Genomic DNA, 17600 nt, shown 5'->3' with positions numbered 1-17600 from the left:
TGTTGTATACCCGAAACTAATACAACATCGTAAATCAACTATACTAATAAAATGTTTTTAAAAAGTAGTGCTTTAGCTGGATCTCCCGAATTTTAATATGTTGAGATTTCATTTTTGTTCAGTTCAAAATACTTTCTAATTTAATTTTTTATTTCTTTTTAGATATGATGGTTATTTAAGTGTTTGATATATTGTTTCCAAGCATTTTGAAATTCCCAGATATATTTCTATTACTGATTTAAAGTTTGATTTTATTATAATCACAGAACATGTTTTATATGAAATTATTTTAGATTCATTGAAACTTGTTTTAAAGCCCAGAATATAAACTGTCTTGGTGTGTGTGCTATGGTCACCTGTAAAAAATGTGTACTCTGCTATTACTGGGTAGACTCTTATTTAAATGTCAATTGGGTTAATTTTGTTAGTAGTTTTGTTCAACATTATGCATATTCACTGATTTTGTTTACTTGTTTGATTAACTGTGGAATAAGGGACATTGAAATCTCTAACTGTAATTGTGGATTTGTCTATTTCTCCTTCAAGTTTTATCTTTATTTCCTTCACATATTTAGAACATGTGTTATTATATGCATAAATATTTGGGATGCTAAAAAACGATGACTGCTATGATATATTAATACATTTACTTCTTTATTAAAAGTATCCTTTTAAAATTTTCTAATAATATTCTTTTCTTTGAAATCTACTGACATTAATGTAGCCACTCTATCTTTGGAACAGTGTTATAATGGTATATCATTTTATATCCCTTTATTTTAACCTAGTTGTGTTTTTATATTTAAGTGGATTTCTACAAGCAAATATATGCCAATAAAATGGACAACTTGGCAGAAATGGACAAATTCTTAGAAATGCACAACCTTCCGAGACTGAACCAGGAAGAAATAGAAAATATGAACAGACCAATACAAGCGCTGATATTGAAACTGTGATTAAAAATCTTCCAAAAAACAAAAGCCCAGGACCAGATGGCTTCACAGGCAAATTGTATCAAACATTTAGAGAAGACCTAAAACCTAACCTATCAAACTCTTCCAAAATGTAGCAGAGGGAGGAATACTCCCAAACTCATTCTACGAGGCCACCATCACCCTGATACCAAAATCAGACAAAGATGAGGCCAATATCACTGATGAAAATAGATGCAATAATCCTCAACAAAATACTAGCAAGCAGAATCCAACAGCACATTAAAAGGATCATACACCATGATCAAGTGGGGTTTATCCCAGGAATGCAAGGATTTTTCAATATACAAAAATCATTCAAGGTGATACACCATTTTAACAGTTGAAGGAGAAAAACCATATGATCATCTCAATAGATGCAGAGAAAGCTTTTGACAAAATTCAACACGCATTTATGATAAAAACCCTGCAGAAAGTAGGCATAGAGGGAAATTTCCTCAACATAATGAAGGCCATATATGAGAAACCCACAGCCAACATCATCCTCAATGGTGAAAAACTGAAAGCATTTCCACTAAGATCAGGACAAGATCAAGATAAGGTTGCCCACTCTCACCACTCTTATTCAACATAGTTTTGGAAGTTTTAGCCACAGCAATCAGAGAAGAAAAAGAAATAAAAGGAATCCAAATTGTAAAAGAAGAAGTAAAACTGTCACTGTTTGCAGATGACATGATACTATACATAGAGAATCTTAAAGATGCGACCAGAAAACTACTAGAGTTAATCAATGAATTTGGTAAAGTAGCAGGATGTGAAATTAATGCACAGAAATCTCTTGCATTTCTATACACTAATGATGAAAAATCTGAAAGTGAAATTAAGAAAAAACTCCCAGTTACCATTGCAACAAAAAAAATAAAATACCTAGGAATAAACCTACCTAAGGAGATAAAAGACCTGTATGCAGAAACTGATAAGACACTGATGGGGATAACCTGGTGGCGCAGTGGTTGAGAGTCCACCTGCTGATGAAGGAGACATGGGTTCGTGCCCCGGTCTGGGAAGATCCCACATGCCGCGGAGTGGCTAGGGCCATGAGCCATGGCCGCTGAGCCTGCACTCCGCAATGGGAGAGGCCACAACAGTAAGAGGACCATGCTCCAAAAAACAACAACAACAACAAAAAAAAAACACTGATGAAAGAAATTAATGATGATACAAATACATGGAGAGATACACCATGTTCTTGGATTGGAAGAATCAACATTATGAAAATGACTCTACTACCCAAAGCAATCTACAGATTCAATGCAATCCATATCAAACTACCACTGGCATTTTTCACAGAACTAGAACAAAAAATTTCACAATTTGTATGGAAACACAAAAGACCGCGAATAGCCAAAGCAACCTTGAGAAAGAAAAACGGAGCTGGAGGAATCACACTCCCTGACTTCAGAATATACTACAAAGCTACAGTAATCAAGACAGTATGTTACTGGCACAAAAACAGAAATATAGATCAATGGAACAGGATAGAAAGCCCAGAGATAAACCCACGCACATATGGTCACCTTAACTTTGATAAAGCAGGCAAGAATATGCAGTGGAGAAAATATAGCCTCTTCAATAAGTGGTGCTGGGAAAACAGGACAGGTACATATAAAAGTATGAAATTAGAACACTCCCTAACACCATACACAAAAATAAACTCAAAACATGTTAAAGACCTAAATGTAAGGCCAGACACTATCAAAGTCTTAGAGGAAAACATAGGCAGAACACTCTATGACATAAATCACAGCAAGATCCTTTTGGCCCCACCTCCTAGAGAAATGGAAATAAAAACAAAAATAAACAAAAATGGATCTAATGAAACTTAAAAGCTTTTGCACAGCAAAGGAAACCATAAACAAGGCAAAAAGACAACCCTCAAAATGGGAGAAAATACTTGCAAATGAAGCAACTGAGAAAGGATTAATCTCCAAAATTTATAAGCAGCTCATGCAGCTCAATATCAAGAAAACAAACAACCCAATCCAAAAATGGGCAGAAGACCTAGACAGACATTTCTCCAAAGAAGATATACAGATTGCCAACAAACACATGAAAGAATGCTCAACATCATTAATCATTAGAGAAATGCAAATCAAAACTACAATGAGATATCATCTCACACCGGTCAGAATGGCCATCACCAAAAAATCTACAAACAATAAATGCTGCAGACGGTGTGGAGAAAAGGGAACACTCTTGCACTGTTGGTGGGAATGTAAATTGATACAGCCACTATGGAGAACAGTATGGAGGTTCCTTAAAAAACTACAAATAGAACTACCATGTGACCCAGCAATCCCACTACAGGCATATACCCTGAGAAAACCATAATTCAAAAAGAGTCATGTACCAAAATGTTCATTGCAACTCTATTTACAGTAGCCAGGACATGGAAGCAACCTAAGTGTCCATCATTGGATGAATGGATAAAGAAGATGTGGCACATATATACAATGGAATATTACTCAGTCATAAAAAGAAACGAAGTTGAGTTATTTGTAGTGAGGTGGATGGACCTAGAGTCTGTCATACAGAGTGAAGTAAGTCAGAAAGAGAAAATCAAATACTGTATGCTAACACATATATATGGAATCTAAAAAAAAAAAAGAAATGGTCCTGAAGAACCTAGGGGCAAGACGGGAATAGAGACACAGACCTACTAGAGAATGGACTTGAGAATATGGGGAGGGGGAAGGGTAAACTGTGGCAAAGCGAGAGAGTGGCATGGACATATATACACTACCAAATGTAAAATAGATAGCTAGTGGGAAGCAGCTGCATAGCACAGGGAGATCAGCTCAGTGCTTTGTGACCACCTAGAGGGGTGGCGTAGGGAGGGTGGGAGGGAGGACGAGGCAAGAGGAAAGAGATATGGGAACATATGTATACGTATAACTGATTCACTTTGTTATAAAGCAGAAACTAACATACCATTGTAAAGCAATTATACTCCAATAAAGATGTTAAAAAATAAAACTTAAAAAAGAAAGAAAAGAATATGACTCACATAACTAAACTGCTGGAATCTAAAGAAAGTGTGCATAGATTCTTCCTTTGTTATTTTACCTGCAAAATTCCAACCCTGGCATGCAGCAGATGAAAGAGGCATTCAATATATAGTATATGAAATTGCCAGTTATTAAAGTCACGTTAAAATATTGAGGTCCATTTTCAGATTTACAACCTACTTGAGTTTCTCAGTAGTTTTTCCTTTTTTTTCTTTTCTTTTTTTTTGATGTATCCAATGTTGTTATTTTCTCTTTAGCTATACAAACAGAAATCTAAATATACTCAGATTTGTCATTGCTCCAGAGACTAAATGATTAGATGGAACTTATTTCTCCTTCTCATGAATTATTCTTATATTCTTATAAGATCAAGTTGAAATACACAAGTCCTAATTTTATTCCCTGTAGCAAGCAAAGATATCTCCTTTGTCATTACTCATGGAATTCTGCAACCCTTAACTTACACCAAGAAAAGAAAGAAAAGGTAATCTTTTGAAATGTTCTCCAGGTTATTTTCTGTCCTCATGAGGGTATATTACCCATGTGGTATAAACCTCTAAAATTTTATTATGGTACCTCTGAATAGCCCCCCTCCTCCTTCCCCTCAGCCACTCCCCCACTACTCTCACTTTCTTCTCATTGGTTATTGCAACTTGAAGTCTTATTAGTTTGGTTGCAAACAGATGGAAGTGTAGAAAAGATATGGGGAAAGCATACTCTTCTTGTGTCACAGTTCTGTCTCTTAGGGAGAATGAGAGTTGTTCCATTATCTTGTTGGTCCTGACTTAAGGACTCTAATTCAGACAACAGTAGGGGTTGGTAAGATAGAGCAGCATGTTTACCTCTTCAGTCAGAGTTTCTTCCTTTTTGAAAAGTTGAGGTACTCATAGAATGAAGCTCAGATTAATTTTTACTTCAGGTCACTCCATTTTCATTTAATGAAGTGACATGCCTCCCTTAACAGGTTTTAACACCATTTATGTACCATCTCCAAATAAACAGATCCTATTTGTGGAATCATTAGCATTAGAAGGATCTCTGATCAATCTATGTAACTCTACCATGAACACAAAGATCAACTGCTATTTAACCTAGGTAGGGAGACTCTGCATTCATTTTGACTTTATTTGCTTTAAAACTATATATTTCAAAGTACGATATGATGCTATTATGAGTTAAAAAAATTTTTTTTCCTACCGCAAATCAATAAAATATGTAGAGTCTACACTTTCTCCAGCCTGCAGTTTGCTCATTTATAAAATGAAAGACTTAAAAAATGCCCTCTAGGGATATTTCCAGGTCTAAAATACTGTAATGTTAATTACAAATCATAGCATTTTCACCGTATATGATCTTAAGAAGAAAAAAGTTTCTGATCCTTTCTTTAAATGCATTCAGATCAAAATATATATTTTACTAATATACAATATTATATTTGCATTTTTCTGTATTAATTCCACCACATTTAAAGCATGTTTTAAAATTCAATATATGACTTAAAACTAGATCTCTGTATAAATTGGATTATTCTCATGGGCCTCACTAGAAAAAATGAATTAAAAATTAACATTTTATAACATTACTAATGCACATGTATCATTTAAGGCAGAGTGCCAAAGTAGGTTGTTTTCACTACAAAATACCCCATTAATATATAAACATCAAAATGTAGTTTATAAAATTATTTGTGTACTGAACCCTTAATCCAAGGGGGAAAAAAGTCATTTTGTTATCCTATCAGTTCTTTTAATTTAAAACATTTATTTCAACTTCGATGTTTTAGTACATATCTACTGTATTAGTTCCCTATGACTGCTGTAATAAATTAACAAAAACTTGATGGCTTAAAGCAAAAGACATTGGTTCTCTTTATGATTTTGGAGACCAGAGTCAAAAACGAATCTTATGGGGCTAAAATCAAGGTGCTAGCAGGGTTGTTCTCCCTACATAAGGTATAGGAGAGAATTCATTCCTTGACTCTTCCAGCTCCTGGCGACTGTAGGCATTCTTATTCAGTCCAATATCTGCCTCTGTGGTCACTTGGCTTTTCTTCTATCTCAAATCTCCCTCTGGCCCCTCTTATAAGGACACTTGTGATTGCATTTAGGGTCCACCTGGATAACTGAGGATAATCTCCACATCTCAAGATCCTTAACATTATACATCTGCAAAGTCTTTTTTTTTTTTTTTTTCCATATCAGCTAACATTTTAGGGATTAGGACTTGGGAAGGTTTTTTTCAGCATACCATATTTACTTTCCTAGAAATTAGAGTTTATTTTCATCAAACTCGACACTGATTTACAATCCACATAAGAATGACTCTGGACCTCCCAGACAATCATCCTCTAGTTACACATGAGCCTGAGCTGTTATAAACTGAGTGTTGACAATTTGGCATATTTTTGGTCACTGTATTATACATATCCTTCAGATAAAGAATTGAGCTCAATTTCCCCTGTAGCTTAAAGTATTGCTTTAGATTATAAACTCAATGGGAAGAAATGCAGAATAATAGGGCTTTTCTAGGAGTGATTGCTTCAGTGTGAGGTACAGGATGACATGCCATACATGTATTTTTATTCTGATTTCATGGAAAACGAACCACCCATGCCTCTTTGAAAATAAACAGGTGTCATATACAACAAAGCTGTCTGATTATGAAACACTTACCCACACTTGTAAATTGCTTGGAGGGTAGGGTAAACTTTTGTCAGATCTTGAAACAGGAAGAAAATGTCAGAGCAGACGATAGTAGAATTTGGGGTGGAAAAAAAGGAAAGAATTAGAATTACCAGGCTGAAAAATATAAAGAACAAAAATTTAACTTTGAAATTTCCATCCAGTGGTTTATTAAGAAGCCATGTGAATCCTTGCTATACTAAGGCTACTGTGAACTTTTAGCAATTCTTAGTTGACAGAAAGGTGGGTCCATACACAGAGTTACATTTTAATAGAACTAGTGCGGCTTGTTCTGAAATATGATAGAGTGAGGGAGAGGAAGAAACAGAGGGAGAGGGAGAGAGAAGAGAGGAAAAACAGGGAAAAGAGAAATTAGAGCAGAGTTTACTTGTCTTAGATTTATTTACATCTAACAAGACCACTTAGAGTAAATGATATTTATAAACATAAGATCCCTAAATATACACAAAAAGGTAAATGTGGGTATTTTCCATAAGGCTCCTTCTCAGAGAGGCCTTTCTTTTCCTGACCACCTTATCAACATTTCTAACCACATTTCTCAACATTTTAAATTCTCATTTTCTAATTTATTTTTAAATTTTTGCAATAATCACTATATAACATTCAAACTATATGACTTAGTTATCTTATTTATTACTTTCTCTCACAATTGACTGCTAGCTCTAAAAAGGCAGTGTCACTACTGAAAATTGTCCACTACATATAGTATTCCACCTGCCAAGAATAGTATACCCTAAGAAGTAGAGATATATAGATTTTTAAATGAATAAATAGCTTGGCTATTTAATTAACACTTCTGCAATGAAGAATTTATTTTCTAATTAATTGTTGAAATGTGTGTTTTTGTATAAACCAGCAGTCCCCAAGCTTTTTGGCACCAGGCTTTTTGGCTTTATGGAGGTCAATTTTTCCATGGACCAGGGTGGGGGTGGTGTGGGAGTGTGGTGTTGGTTTGGGGATGATTCAAGCACATTACATTTATTGTGCACTTTATATCTATTATTATTACATTGTAATATATAATGAAATAATTACACAACTCACCATAATGCAGAATCAGTGGGAGCCCTGAGCTTGTTTTCACTTGCCACTCACTGATAGAGTTTTGATATTTGTCTGCAAGCAATTGATTTATTATGATCTCTGTTCAGTCAAACCTCCCTGCTAATGATAATCTGTATTTGTAGCTTCTCCCCAGTGCTAGCATCACTGACTCAGCTCCACTTCAGATCATCAGGTATTAAATTCTCATAAGGAACATGCAACCCAGATCCCTTGCATGCACAGTTCACAGTAGGGTTCATGCTCCTATGAGAATCTAATGCCACTCCTGATCTGACAGGAGGTGGAGCTCAGGCAGTAATGTGAGTGATGGGGAACAGCTGTAAATACAGATGAAGCTTCGCTAGCTCACCCTCTGCTCACCTCCTGCGGTGCAGCTTGGTTCCTAACAGGTCATGGACCGCTACCAGTCTGTAGCATGGGGGTTGGGGACCCCTGGTATAAACTATCTCTCAAACTGGTCTTTAAAATACAATGAACTTCATTAAAAAGCAAGTAAGTATGATTGGATTATATAATATTATTTGACTTTTAACATAGTCAGGAAATTGAAGACTAAATGCATATTAACCACTCCATTCCTCCGTTGATAGAAAAGCACCTAAGCCTAAGTTTGAACAAAAGGCATCTTCCTATTATATATGTTATACCATAATATTTCTAAGATAAGAGGAATACTTTCTTATTTTTTTTTATTGAAGTTGGTTGATTTACAATGTTGTGCTAGTTTCAGGTAAAAAAGTGATTCCATTATATATATATATATATATATATATATATATATATATATATATATATATACTTTTTCAGATTCTTTTCCCTTATAGGTTATTACAAAATAGTGAGTATAGTCCCTTGTGTTATACAGTAGGTCCTTGTCAGTTACATATTTTATAAATAGTAGTGTGTATATGTTAATCCCAAATTCCTTATTTATCCCTCTTCCACCTTTCCCCCTTGGTAACCATAAGTTTGTTTTCTATGTCTATGGGTCTATTTCTGTTTTGTATATAGGTTCATTCATACCATTTTTTTTCTTTTCTAGATTCCACATATAAGCAGCATCATATGATATTAGTCTTTCTCTGGCTTACTTCACTTAGTATGATAATCTCTAGGTCTATCCATGTTGCTGCAAATGGCATTATTTCATTCTTTTTTTATGGCTGGGTAATATCCCATTGTGTATATATATATATATATATATATATATATATATATATACACCACATCTTCTTTATCCATTCTTCTGTCAATGAACATTTAGGTTGCTTCCATGTCTTGGCTATGGTAAATAGTGCTGCAGTGAAATTTGGGGGGGCATGTATCTTTTCAAATTATGTATTTTTCTAGATATATGCCCAGGAGTGGGACTGAAAGATCACATGGTAGCTCTATTTTTAGTTCTTTGAGGAACCTCCATACTATTCTCCATAGTGGCTGTACCAATTTACATTCCCACCAATAGTGTAGGAGGGCTCCTTTTTCTCCACACCCTCTCCAGTACTTATTATTTATAGACTTTTTGATGATGGCCATTCAGACTGGTATAGTTTTGATTTGCATTTCTCTAATAATTAGTGATGTTGAGCCTCTTTTCATGTGCTTTCTTATTTTAAATCCTAGTATCTTGTTCAGTGCATATCATGTAGTAGGTGTTTAATATATATTTGTAAAAACAAATTGAAACATCTTGATAAGATATAATTCACATACCATTCGATTCACCCATCTCATGTATACAATCTAAAGATTTTTAGTATTTGATAGAGTTGTAAATTATCACCACAATCAATTTGTACATTTCATCATTCCCCAAATAAACCCTGTACCCTTTAGCATAACCCCACAACCCCTCTAGCCCTAGTAAAACTGAATCTACTTTTTGGTCTATAGATTTGTCTATTCTGGACAAGTCATAAATTGAATCATATAATATGTGACTTTTTGTTTCTGGCTTCCTTAATGTAGCATGATGTTCTCAAGGTTTACCTTGCTGTAGCATGTATTATTATTTAATTCCTCTTTATTGCCAAATAATATTCCATTGTGTTCTTCCATTCCTCCGTTGATAGGCATTTGGGATATTTCTACATTTTGGCTATTATTAATAATGTTGCTATAAACATTGGTGTGCAAGTTTATGTGTGAACATGGTTTCAATAATTTTGGGTATAAGCCTAGCAGTAGAATTATTGGATCATGGTAAGTATATGTTTATCCTTTCCATAAACTGCCACAATATTTTCCAAAGTAACTGTGCCATTTTTCAATCCGACTAGTAATGTATGAAAGTCCCAATTTGTCCATATTCTTGCCACTTAACTGTTCTCTGTCTTTTTCGTATAGCTATCCTAATGTGAAATGATATCTCATTGTGGATTTGATTTGCATTTCCCTTTATGGCTGAAGATATTTGAATGTCTTTTCATAGTCTTTCTTTTTCTAAAGGTTACTAATCAACTGATTTTATTTTATTTTTGTTTTTTTTTTTTTGTTTTTTTGCGGTACGCGGGCCTCTCACTGTTGTGGCCTCTCCCATTGCGGAGCACAGGCTCCGGATGCGCAGGCTCAGCGGCCATGGCTCTCGGGCCCAGCTGCTCCGCGGCATGTGGGATCCTCCCGGACCGGGGCACGAACCCGTGTCCCCTGCATCGGCAGGCGGACTCTCAAGCACTGCGCCACCAGGGAAGCCCTGATTTTATTTTAATTTTTCCAGTTTCACTGAGGTATAGTTGACATATAACTTTGTATTAGTTTAAGACGTACAACATAATGATCTGATATTTGAATATATGGCAAAATGATAACCACAATAAGTTTGGTTAACATCAATCACCTCACATAGTTACAATTATTTGTCTTGTGATGAGAACTTAACTATAGTCACAGTGCTATATACCACATCCCAGAACTTATTTATATTATAACTGGAAGTTTGTACCTTTTGACCACATTTACCCACTTCCCCCATCCCTCCACTCCCCACTTTTGGCAACTACCAATCTGTTCTCTGTTTCCATGAGTTCAGGTTTTTTTAGACTCCACATATAAATGAGATCATATGGTATCTGCCTTTCTTTCTCTGACATTTCACTTAGCATAATGTCCCTTTTATGTTCTTATTGGTAATTTACTGATTATTCTGGAGAAATGTCTATTGATCTTTTGCCCATTTATTAATTTGTTAATTGTCCTTTTATTATTGAGTTGTAAGAGTTCTTTTTATATTCTAGATACAACTCCCCTGTCAGATATGTGATTGACAAATAATTATCCTACTCTGTGGGGTGTACTTTAATATATTGATGGTGTCCTTCAAAGTTATGTGGTGTTTTAATTTTGATGAAATCCAATGTATTTTTTTTTTGGTTACATGTGCTTTTGGTTTTATATCTAAGAAGCCATTGGCTAATCCAAGGTCAGAAAAATATATGCTTGTTTTCCCCTAAGCATTTTCTAGTTTAGTTCTTACATTTAGGTCTTTGATCTATTTTGAGTTAAATATTTGTATATGGTGCGAGGCAGGCAGCGGTACAACTCTATTCTCTGAATGCAAAAATCCGGTCATTCTGGCCAAATTTGTTAAAAAGACCCCTCTTTCTGTATTGAATTGCCTTGGCGCTCTCATTGAAAATCAAATAATGTATGACAGTACCACAATATCTTGATTATGGTGACTTTGTAGTAAATTCTGCAATCAGGAAGTATGAATACCTGAAATTTGTTTTTATCTTTCAAATTGTTTTGGCTATTATGAGTCTCTTGAATTTCCATATGAATTTTAGGATCACATTTTCAATTTCTGCAAAAATTGCCAACTGTGATTTTGATAAATATTGCATTGAATCTTAAGATCAAATTGGGGGTTATTGCCATCTGAACAAATTTAAGTTTTCTGATTAATAACAACTGAATGTCTCCCTATTTTCTTGTAGTTTTCAGAATATGACTTTTACATTTCTTCTGTTAATTTATTCCCAAGTATTTATTTTCCTATTTTTATTCTTGTTGATGCTATTATAAATGGAATTGTCTTTTTCAATTTCAATTTCATATTTTCCATCACAAGTATATAGAAATACAATTAATTTTGTATATTGATCATGTATCTTGCAAACTTACTAAACTCACTTATTAATTCTAACAGGATTTAGTGGATTCCTAAGATTTTCTAACTATAAGATTATATTATCTGCAAATAGACAGTTTTACTTCTTCCTTACTAACATGGATGCTTTCTATTTCTTTTTTTTCCTTACGTAATTGTCCTAATTGGAAGAATCTTCAATACAGTGTTGAATACAAGAGATGAGAATGGACATTTTTCCTTGTTCCTGCTATTACAGCAAAAGCATTCAATTGGTAACCATTAAGTATGATGTTGGCTCTGGGCTTTTCACAGACACATTTTCACTCTGTTGATTATGTCATTTGGTGGTATAGTCCAATTTGTCTATTTTTACTTTTGTTGCCTGGGTTTTTGGTGTCATATCTAGGAAATCCTTTCCAAATTCAATATCATGAAGTTTTCCCCCTATTTTCTTCTAAGAGTTTTATAATTTTAAATTATAAAATTTAGGTTTTTGACTTAAATTTTGTATAAAATAAAGGTTCAATTTCATTCATTGTCCTGTAAGCAAGCTGGAGTGAGGACAGCTGGATGGACAACAGTTTTGGTGTGCCATGCCTGAGGTAAAGCCACTACACTATCAGTGTGGAATTAGTGGAAGAACGAAACCCCTAATCTTTTGATCATACTCTCTAGGAATTTAGGCTTTGAAACTGGATCTGAGGAGCAGAGCACATGTGTATGAAATGCTGGCAACCTGCAATTCTCAGGGTGATAATATAGCTCTCAACTTTAAGCTAGAGAAAGAGGACGACTTACATGTTTGGTTACACTTTCTTGGATTGGATTTTCTAGTATTCTGAGCTGAGAATGAGAGAGGAAGTGTGAACTGTGTTTCAAATGATACAGACTCTTGCTATTCCTTTATGTTTTAGATTTCCTTCAATAAATGTTTATATATTTGTTGTATACACTTATGGAAATATCTGGAGACCTTAATTTTTTAAAATAATTTTAACCAATTATACTTCTTTCACTGAAGAACAGAGCTCTTCATGCTACCATTCAAATGTATACATACTTGTTAAATTGTTTAAATAAAAATCCTTATCATTTAAACAGTGTTTCTATAAAGCTAATTATTAATACACTTTCTTTAATAAAATATTAGATTCTTTATTGCTATTTTGTCCTAAAGAAAACATATATTACTGGACTTGCTGTACCTTCTCATTTTGGGGATGTAAACACATTAAATTTAACTTCTGTGGGTTTCAATGCTGAACCACATAGCTAAAGATATGTTGAAAAATTGCATTTATGTTATAAAGATATATAGTACTACTAATTATCAAAGTTATATTGAAGAGCATTTATAGGGCTGTTTCATACCAGCACCCCTTTAAAAGTAAATTGATAACAATCATTTTACATGAAAATCAATATAAATTACATAAAACAGTAATAAAAATGAATAAGCAATATATTAATTTTATAAGTATGTATGGCAACATTTCCACATGTGTCTCATCTACCTCACTTATGGACCTGAAATTAACCATCCATACTTGCAGAACCAACATTAGGCAGTTAAGAAAAGTATGGGCTCTGGAGTCAGACCTTTGTTTTAAGTCTGGCCTTTTTTTTTTTTTTAATTGACTTACAATATTGCATTAATTTCAGGTATATAGTATAGTAATTTTTTTGCAGATTATATTCCATCATAGGTTATTATAAGATATTGGATAACATTCCCTGTGCTATACAGTTAAAATATGGAATGCTTCACAAATTTACGTTATCCTTGCTTAGGGGCCATGCTAATCTTATCTGTATTTTTCCAATTTTAGTATATGTGCTGCTGAAGTGAGCACAGTCTGGCTTATTTGATCTAATTAATTTAATTATGTTTAAATCTAGGTTAATTTTGGTTGAATAACTTAACTTCTCAATGACTCAGTTTTAATATCTACAAAATGCAAGTAATAGCACTAACTCTGTGCTTTTCTGATGATTAAATTACTTAAGTATATATAACACCTAGAATGTGCTTATTATTTTTATGTGCTTAATAAATGGAAGTCATTTTTGTTGTTATAATTATTAGCTATTTAAAAATAACCCTCTACTATTGGTTGGGTTTAAACCTACCATTACTGCTTTCCCATTAGAGTATTGAGCAAAGGCTAATAGGTCTAGCAATGAATTAATACAGTACTAGTTTTGATGTGCAGCTTATCACTTGCCAGCTATATGATTGTAGGAAATTTACCTAATCACTGTGAATCTTGATTTTATCAGTTTTTAAAAATTTTATCATCTTTGAAAGAAAGATTAGAGTTTGGTTAAGTAAGGTAGTACACAATAAGGCCTTTTAACTAAAAATAAACAACAAATTTTGCCCTCTGGAGATTGGTTTTCATTTCCTCCTTAGTTATCAATTATATAAACCATTCTTATCTTGATTCTTATTAACGCTTTTCATTTTCAGCTGTCCTTCCTATGTTCTTTGTATCTGAATTCTCATTTCTCCTATGTCTTTCTATATTTATATTATACTTCTTAAGAAGTAAACAAAGGGAAAAATCTTTCAAGACATGAAAAAACTAATAATAAAGTTAATTGATTTTTATTTTTTACATTTATCCTTTTCCAGGTCAGTTCGAGTGCCTTAAGGTTTTAATGATAGCAAAGCAAATTTTCCTGTACTGCAAAAGGATTATTATAGAGATCAGAACCCATGTTATTATGAAAGATGAAAATCCTCACTAAATGCATCTGATATTAATTTTTTAGAAAATATTTGAATCATTAAAAAAAGAAATTTGTTTTTTTCACATAATTGTACTTTTAATATTTTAGCACTTCCTGTAGCTTCTAACAGAAAAGGATTTCTTGTTTTACTAATGTGCAGTTTAGAAACAGTTTTATGAAAAAATAAGAATTTTACTACAATATGTGTTTACTATTAATGTATATAACTGTGTTGTTGAAGCAATGTTAAAACATGAATATTGCAATATTAAATGTAATATTTGAGAAATTAAAAATATCAATTGACTTCAAATCTCAAATCACAGAGATCACCTGTTTATCATAATGCACTTTTAAAAAATTTCTGAATATATATTATGAGCTAGTTATAAAAAGGGGATTATATTAAATACCGTTTTTTTCAAATTGCTTTTTTAACACTGCTAACATGAACTTTTAAAAAACTTCTTGCATATTTTGTTTATGAAATAGTGATACAATATACAATTCATAGTGAAACTATTGTATGACTGATTTATCTTTCTAAAATATTATACGTTTAAGATCCACAATGTAATGAACAAAATTCTGCATACATTTATCTTCATTCAGTTACATGAGTCCTAGAAACAGAAATGCAATATCAAATACTGTAAAGATTTTTTGACATATATATTTACCATACTGATCACCAAAGATTATGGTAGTTAATAGTATGTAAACGTATGAAACATTTCAAAGTACACTTATATTTAAAATTCATAATGTCAAGGGGAATTTTAATCCACCTACCAATCCTTCCACACCTCTATAACCTGGTATTATATAAAAATAAGTAGAGAGGGGCTTCCCTGGTGACACAGTGGTTAAGAATCCGTCTGCCAATGCAGGGGACACGGGTTGGAGCCCTAGTCCAGGAATATCCCACATGCCGTAGAGCAACTAAGCCCATGCGCCACAACAACTGAGCCCACACGACACAACTACTGAAGCCTGAGTGCCTAGAGCCCGTGCTCTGCAATAAAAAAAGCCACTGCAATGGGAAGCCCACGCACCACAACGAAGAGTAGGCCCCACTCGCCACAACTAGAGAAAGCCCAAGCAGCAACGAAGACCCAACACAGGCAAAAATAAATAAATAAATAATAAATTTATTTAAAAAATAAGTAGAGAAATCAAGAGGCAGCCTTCATAAAATGTTATAGCAATTTGACGGAGTAATAATGTCTGTTGAATCTAATAATAAAAAGTGGATTTGTATGCTGCACGCTTTTTATTTCATTTTCCAAATAATTCATTTTTATTGCATCTTAGGTGTCCATGAGAAATTGGAAATTAAAAACAAACAAAAACTTGCACTTCACCATAGATACTCTAAGAAGCACTGCTCTAACCCATTAAATCTTTCAGCACTGTTAGAAACCGTTTTATAACTTCCTTCTCTCCCCCATACTTTAAAACATCTTTCACATTTTTCACCATCAGCTAATAAGTTTGTTTCACATTTCATTGGGAAAACAGAAGGGAAAATCCATATACCTCCTAAATTTCCTCCCTCTCCCTGCCCCCACCTTCACTCACTTTCAGCACCTGTATCCCTCCACTTCACTTTAGTTTCCATTATAATGGATATGTTGTCCATGCTCCTACATAAAGACAGCCCCTTCATGTTCCTCCTTCTAAAATATGTCTATAATCAAACTACTTTCCCCCAATTTTACCACTACCACTTTGGTACAAGTCAATATAATTTCTTCCGGAATTATTACACTAGCTTCCTGAATGTTCTTTCTTCCCCACTACAGAGCAGCCAGAGTGTTCCTTTTAAACCTTAAGCATGACTGTGTCAGTGCTATGCTCAAACATCCAAAAGTTCCAGATTCCTTTTTCTCCTAAATGCATCTTCCTCCCTGTGCTCCTGTTATACTCATACGTGTGTCATTTTGTCATTCTTAGAACTATGCAACCTCAGGTCAACTTTCTATAACCTCTGCCTAGGGCCACTTACTCTCAGATCCTTCATGGCTCACTCCTTCCCCTTCTTCATGTCTCTGTTCAAATGTCACTTCTGAGAGGAATATTTCACTGACTACCCTATTTAAAATTGAAAATCGCAGCACTCCCAGCTCCCCTTCATAAACTTATTTTCTCTACATCACCATCAGGAAGAATATATATTTTACTTTTTTATTTGTAAAGACTTGCTCTGGAAGCAGGAGACTCTGTCCACGTACACAGCAGAGCAGAGAGCATCTCTCAAACAACAACCTCTGAAAGGTGATGTATAAATAGCCATTTCCCATGCCTCTCACTTGAGATGTTTCTGGGATCTGTGCTCTAGAGTTTTATATAGACTCCTAGACTTCTCTAGAGAAATAAATCCTCATTTAACTACGGTTGTAACTTCCTTGATAATGCATCATTTATTTGTGGGCTTCCCTTTCCTGTCTTAATTCTACACTCCACTACTCAGGTTTCTAAGGATCACACCTCAAATATAGCACATGTGCTTGAACGCTTATCTTCAGTTGACATCTGAGGGGACCTAAAATAACACAATGTGTGAGACTATTGTTAATATATAGGAAGGACTGAACTTGTAGGATATGTGAATGTTCAGAAATATGAGATAATTTCTTACTGCTTTCCAAAGTAATCATGCCAGATATATTCCCACTGTCAATATATAAGAGATCCTATGAATTTGAATCCTCTCAAAGTCTTGACATTTGCAATATTATTACTTTTTTTGCCATAGGAATTACGTATGATGGTTTCACATGGTCATCTAGATTTACATATAATTTGTCACCAATAATGTTGACCATTATTTTATAGCTCTGTTGACCATATGTGTTTCTTCCTCTGTGAAATACCTGTTCATATATTAGACTTTTTCTATTGGCTATATTTTTGGCACAAGTTCTTTGTATAATATTACGAATTGTGTACCTCAAATTTTATAAATAAAATGATTTTTAAAATATCATCAAATATATCAGTACACTAA

This window comes from Leucopleurus acutus (genome assembly GCF_964270905.1).
Source record: "Leucopleurus acutus genome assembly, chromosome: 3".
Lineage (NCBI taxonomy): Eukaryota > Metazoa > Chordata > Mammalia > Artiodactyla > Delphinidae > Leucopleurus > Leucopleurus acutus.
The sequence above is the reverse complement of the archived record's forward strand: the minus strand, read 5'-3'. Positions refer to the sequence as shown.